The 7368-nt window shown below is 38.4% G+C and overlaps 1 pseudogene; it reads left to right on the forward strand.

Moving 5' to 3' along the window:
- Window positions 1-2903, forward strand: part of LOC106300270 — a 3998-nt pseudogene extending 1095 nt beyond the window's left edge.
- Window positions 2904-7368: the final 4465 nt, after the last annotated feature.

The raw sequence follows: 7368 nt of genomic DNA on the forward strand, positions 1-7368 counted from the left end.
GTTTAGTTTTCTGTTTGACTCCAAGTTTTGAGTCACTTTTGCAAAAACCTCTACATAATCCATTGAAAGTTATGGTTATAGCTCCAAATCCTTCAAACAAAACTTTTTCTATTTGAATTTGTGTTTTTAACAAAAAAACAAAAAAAATTCATAAAATGAAATATATTGTTAAATTATATGAATTTTCAACATAAAAATAATTAGTAATAATTGATTTGTTTTATCTCTTATATATTATTTAAAATTCTATCCAACAATAGATGTGGGACATTTCTAATATATATCTTTCTATTATTTTTTTCATAAGACAAAGTAATTAAGATGGTCTATTCATTTTCTATAGAGTGCCTACTATAAAACATGTAGTTCAAACCCACCAAAAAGAGGGATCCACTGGGCGAAATGGGAAAAAGTCTGTTTACCAAGGGAAGAGGGTGGGATGGGATTTCGTATGATCCATGAGTTCAACTTGGCTTTATTGGCAAAACAATTATGGAGACTAGTTCAATTCCCAGACTCATTGGTGGCCAGGGTTTTAAGGGGAAGATACTACAAGATGAGCTCACCTCTCAGAGTAATCTCTGCTAGTAACCCATCATACGTGTGGTCTAGCATTAGTGCTGCGCGAAAGTTGCTTCTAACGGGAATCAGACAGAAGATACATTCAGGCTATGAAGTCAAGGTATGGGAAGATCCATGGATTCCAACGATCCCAGCAAGACCAGCTCTCCCTATAGCACCGGTACTGCATCCTAACATGAGAGTTAGTGATTTCATTGACCCGGAAACGAAAGAGTGGGATGTTGGTCTTTTGGAGAGTTATGTCAATCCAGAGGACATAACACTTATAAGGAGTTTGGCCACAAGCTCAGCACATCGTCGTGATACATTCTGCTGGAATTACACAAGGAATGGCCAATACACGGTTAAATCTGGATATTGGGTGGCTCAGAATGTGTTAATGACAGAGGGGGAAAAGGAAGTCCTAGAACCGAGTATCACAAAGCTTCAAGCCTTTGCTTGGAAGATAAAAGCACCTTCGAAGATATGTCATCTTATATGGCAGCTATTAACTGGTTATGTGGCGGTAACGAGGAATTTAGCAAGACGTAATATGAGATGTGATAACTACTGCCCAAGATGTGGAGAGCTAGAAGAATCTGTAACACATGCTATTTTCGAGTGTCCGCCAGCTCTACAAGTATGGTCCTTATCAGCGACTCCGTCTAGCCCAGGTCTATTTCCAGTACCAAGTATTTACGCAAATATGGATTATCTATTTTGGAGGAAAAACAGCATTATCGAGCCGGAGCAGGACATGGATCCTTATCCCTGGATAATTTGGTACATTTGGAAGGCTAGGAACGATAAACTTTTCAGGGGAATAGACAGAGATCCTTTGGAACTGGTTCGACATGCAGAGAGTGAGTGTCAAGCCTGGTTTAATGCGAATGAAGTGGCACGAACCGTGGTACAAGAAGGCCTTCATGAGGAGCCCCAAGTCATAAGCTTGGGTAATATTTGCTTGATAGATGGATCTTGGACAGCTTCTGCTCAGTATAGTGGATGTGGATGGGTCTGGTTGGACAGTGGAGGAAACACTCAATTGTTGGGGACAAGAAATTTCGATCGACGGGAATCAGCTCTGCATTCGGAAGTCGAAGCACTGCGGTGGGCAATGGAGAACATGCTTCAACACTCAACTTGCCAGAATTTTGGGACAGATTGTAAAGAGCTGATAGCAATGATAAAGGATCCTCATGCCTGGCCTAGCTTTGCGACAGAGTTGGAAAGGATAGAGACGCTGCTGATTTGCTTTCCGGACTTCGACATCATTTATGTAAATAATCCAAAGCTAAATAGTTATATATATGTTTTGCTCAAGATTCTAGATTGGATGAGCTAGTGACGGAACTTCCACCTTTGAGAGTGAAGGATTTTCCAGTCATGGAAACGAATGAGCCGGAGGAACTATACCGGGTAGTTAACAACATGGTGGAAGGAGCCAAGTCTTCTTCAGGAATCATATGGAACACATTCGAAGATCTTGAAAGAATCGTACTCATGAATTTTAGTACCGAGTTTCAAGTTTCCATCTTTCCGGTCGGACCGTTTTACAAACATAGCGAAAATATTTTACCGACGACAAAGAACAAAGAAGACCATGTAACAACTGATTGGCTCAACAAGCAAGACCCGCGGACTGTGGTCTATGTGAGTTTTGGAAGCCTTGCAGATATAGAGGAGAAGGAGTTTCTCGAGATTGCTTGGGGTTTAAGAAATACTAAACAGCCGTTCTTGTGGGTGGTTAGGCCGGGGATGGTCCAAGGGACTGAATGGCTCGAGTCATTGCCTTGAGGGTTTTTGGAAAACATTGGTCAGAAGGGGAAAATTGTGAAATGGGTGAATCAGTTAGAAGTATTAGCGCATCCTGCAGTAGGAGCGTTTTGGACACATTGTGGATGGAACTCAACGCTAGAGAGCATATGTGAAGGTGTTCCAATGATATGTACGCCATGTTTTACAGACCAACGTGTGAACGCGAGGTACATTGTTGATGTGTGGCAGGTTGGGATGATGCTAGAGAGAAGTAAGTTGGATAGGAAGGACATTGAGAAGTTATTAAGAAAGGAAATGGGAGAGGAAATGAGAGAGAGTTGCTTGAAGTGGAAAGATAGAGCTAATGTTTGCTTAAGTAAAGATGGGTCTTCTTCCAAGTACTTAGAAAAACTTGTGAGTCATGTCATGTCTTTTGACTCATACGCTTTTGCAAGTTAAAAGCTTTTACAAACGAGCAATGTTTTATAAAATTTATACAAACAAACTTTTGCATGTTTTATTTACTCTTAAAATTGTAATATTGGTTGTTTTGTTATATATATCAACAAACAAAATAAAAATTAGACTGAGTTGTTGGGTTTTAATTTTTTGAAAATAATATAATCAGCAATGTCCATTTGAAAAATAATTAAACTGAGCTAAAATTAACTTTATAGTTTCTACAAATTAGCAAACATAACCGAAACCTACAAAAGGTATATTTTACAAAAGATTATGGTGTGAGAGGATTAGTGAGTAGAAAATTGGAGATTTAACTCCATCGTATCTGGAAGCTTTATATATAATATATGGCGATTTTCACTACAAGAAAACAGCGACATACTGAGGGAAAAAATCGTCGGTATGTCGTCGGAATAACGTTATTCCGACGACATACCGACGAAACAAGTCCTCGGAAATAACTCCTCGAAAATTCATTTTTCCTCGGAAATCCCTCGGAAATTTCCGACGGAATTCCGAGGAAACAAATTTCCGAGGAAACTCCGAGGACCATCAGTTCGTCGGAAAGCTCCTCGGAATATACCGAGGGAGAACTTCCTCGGGATATTTCGATGAACTTTCCGATGGTCCAATCCTCGGAAGTTCCGACGAAATATTCCTCGGAATTTTCATCGGGAATTTTCGAGGATCGGAGCCCTCGGAAAATTCCGAGGAATGAGTCCCTCGGTATATTCCTAGGAACATGTCCCTCGGTATATTCCGAGGAACATGTCCCTCGGCATATTCCGAGGGTTCATTTCCTCGGAATTTTTAAAAAAAATTATTTAAAAAAAAAAAATTAATTTTCTTTTAAAAAATAAAATTTTTGAAATTTAAATTCGAAAATATAAAATTAAAATTAAAATTGAAAACATATTAGATAATATTCAAAGTTGTACAAACTACGGGTCTGGCACGTTCGAGAACACCTCGTTCGGGTACATCCTCTGCATCATCTCCATCATTTGCTGGTTCAGCCTCCTCTGTGCCTCATAGCCCGCCTGTTGAGCCGCCATCTGGGTCTCCAACAAAGATATGCGATCATCCTTGTCCTTCAACTGAGCCGTAAGTACTTCTGGATCAACGCATTTTACCGCCAAAATCGAAAAAACGCATTTTCCCGTTAAAACCGAAAAAGCGTATTTTCCCGCTAAAACCGGAAAAATGCATTTCCCGCTAAAACTGGAAAAATGCATTTTCCCGCTAAAACCGGAAAAACGTATTTCCCGCCAAAACCGGAAAATCGCATTTTCTCGCCAAAACTGGAAAACGCATTTTCCCGCCAAAATCGGAAAAACGTATTTTCCCGCCAAAATCGGAAAAACGTATTTTCCCGCCAAAAACCGGAAAAATATATTTTCTCGTCGAAACCGTCCCGCCAAAACCGCAAAAATGCTTTTCCCGCCAAAATCGCGAAGAAAACTTTTCTCGCCAAAACTTCAAAACACACTTTTTCCGTCCACACCGCAAAAACTCATTTTCCGGCCAAACCCATAAAACGTATTTTTCCGCCGAAACCATAAAAATGCACTTTTTCGCGAAAAACACATATTTCCTCCAAAACCGCAAAAATATTTTCGGCCAAAACCGTAAAAATGCTATTTTTCGCCGAAACGTAAAAAAATTATATTTTAGTCATTTTATCAACAAGTCCACCTGGATGCATATGGAAGTGAAAAAAATGAAAAGCAAATGAACATAGTTGCATTCAGATGATTCATCTTGATGCATGGACGAAATGAAGAAACGAACAACACCCAAATGGAGCATCTGGATAAGACATCTAGATGGACCAACTGGATGCATCTTCCAGATGTACAAACGAACAGGGCCTAAATGTAAACTCGTTCACGCTAAACTTCACAACCAAAGAGACAGATCATGTAAGTAAAACCGTGCCTATATATGCAGTAAATAAGAACATATATCCATTAAATCTCGACAATAAGAATTTGTGTTGGGATTGTGAAATCCCATGTCTAACTCTATATTATCCGATTAGTACGATATTGTCCACTTTGGGCCTAATTGGCTGGTCCGCATGGATTTACTTTTGGGTTCATTCCCAAAAGGTCTCGTACTAATTAGAGTTGTACATCTTTTTATATATTAGACACTTCTTGTCTAAACTTCCAATGTGGGACTTGGATTTACATCTCTTATTCTCCCCTTCAAGCTAAGGAGACCACACACCTTGTGCCCTTTTCTCTAGCGAATCATCTCGGTGCCTTTTTGCATCTTCGACATTCGACACCCTTAGTCGTAAGGTTACTTTGAGTTGCTTTGAGGATGCTCTTCCCACAATTCCAGGATCTTCTGACTAATCTCTGCCGAACCTCCCTTTCCACCTTGAAGGGTTCCATTCCTATTCGAAGGGTATTTTGGTCTTCTTGCAGATTTCTCGTCAACCGCTCTGATACCAATTGTTGGGGTTGTGAAATCTCATGTCCAACTCTATATTATCCGATTAGTACGATATTGTCCACTTTGGGCCTAATTGGCTGGTCCGCATAGATTTACTTTTGGGCTCATTCCCTAAAGGTCTCGTACTAATTAGAGTTGGACATCTCTTTATATATTAGACACTCTTTGTCTAAACTTCCAATGTGGGACTTGGATTGATATCTCTCAATTTGAACCTTGACATATCCATGTAACATATATATATATATGTCATATAGTGATTCGTTCGTCTACAGCTATCTTTCATAGGACTCTCTGAATGGTGAGAAGCCATGATGAAATTGGGAAATTAATGCAGCGGGTGAGAAGCTTCTTTCTCTTTTGCTTGGCACTTAATAGCCATGTTCGTTTCATAGACGCCGCATCCGGCGGCTGCGTCAACAAAATGCTCCGTGACGTGACGAAGACAAAAATAAAAAAGCTGGAGACTCAGAAAATCCAAAGTAATGGCTAATACATTGCCGGAGACGCAAAAATTTAGACACTGATGACGCTGCTTTATTTCGCGTCCGTTATATTGGCTAGTAGCTGCAGCAGTGACTGGAAATCAGTGAATCTTCACAGGTGCTGTGTGTTTCTGTCATTAAAGACTTAATTTTTTGACGCAACTACCTGAGTCAGCGCCAAGAAACGAACAGGGCTAATGTATCCTTGGTTAAGGCTAGTTTGCTCTTTCAATCCTCCTCCACTATCTTTCACTTCTTGGTTCTTTCTTTAATTTCCTTTACGCAATATTTTGTAATGTTAAACAGATTTCCTTGACTAAAAGCCTTTTATAAAAAAAACTTATACCATATAGTTTTATCTTAGTCGATCATATATATATTAAATTTTGAAAGCTTATATATGTTGAGAAGTTAAATAAAGACGATATCTTTGTTAGAAAGTAAATGAATAAATGGTCCCCGTAGAATTCTTAGCTAGCTTTTGAATGATACTAAGGGAAAATTGCCAAATATGACTCGCAACTTGATTTTAAATGCAAAAGTAAACCCAAACTTGAATTAAATGCACAAGTAACCTAAAAGGTTATTGAAATTACAACTAGCCTCTTGTGAACAAACAAAAAAAACCAAAATTTTTTTACGTTTCTAACCCCCGTAAGTCGTCTGGACTAGTTCTACTTAGAAATAATTTAAAATTTTTGTAAAAATATTTTGATAAATGAAAAATTGAAATCATGTAATTAACATATGTTTTAAGAGATATAAATTAAGATATTACAAAAGTTAATTATTTTCAACATAGATGAGTGAAAGTAGTGAGTCATGATATTCTTTGGTTTAGGTTTTGCCAACATATGTTGTAGTATTGTATGTGTTCTTAGGGTTAGATTTTGGAATGCATAAATGTTTTTTTGAAATCTTTAACATTTACATAAGTGTGTTTATTTATGTGTATAGTAAACACTATTTAATTATAACTACGGCTTTATAACGTGGTTAGTTAGTTAATTTAGTCAATTTAGTTTAGGGGTTAAATTTAGGGTCTGGGATGACTTATTAGTAAGTCGTCTGATGTATTGTATTCAACAGACGACTTACTAGTAAGTCATCCAAACCGGACCGAACCTTTAATTTTTTAATGTACTTTTAAACCTAACCGGATTATTTACCGGCCATATATAAGGTGTTTTTTTTTATTCACTGTTTCAAGAAATTCAGAAAATCCTAACGCCGTTTCTCTCAAAGGCGATTTCGAAGGCGATTTCCGTCGATTCTCTCTAATCCATCGTTCTCACTGCCGATTATCTCTCCGCCGTTATCACCGTCGTTCTCACCACCGTTCTCACAGCCGCTTCCTCTATTTAAGATCTGAAAGGAAACCCTAGCGCACATTCTCTCAGAGGCGTCTAGTTGAACTCCGCTGCCGGTAAGTTATATCTCATACTGTCGAGTGATTGATTGAGGAAAAGATGAACATAAAACGTTGTCTCTATCAATTTATACACTCGTTCTTTTTTCACGTCTATTTTTGAAGATATATAACCCCTATGTCGAAGGCGACTATATCTTCTCCGAATTTTCAGATCGGCTTTAAAATGTTCTACTGGAAGTCTTGGAAGACTTATAATTAAGTCGTCTG

This window comes from Brassica oleracea, chromosome C6, assembly GCF_000695525.1.
Source record: "Brassica oleracea var. oleracea cultivar TO1000 chromosome C6, BOL, whole genome shotgun sequence".
Lineage (NCBI taxonomy): Eukaryota > Viridiplantae > Streptophyta > Magnoliopsida > Brassicales > Brassicaceae > Brassica > Brassica oleracea.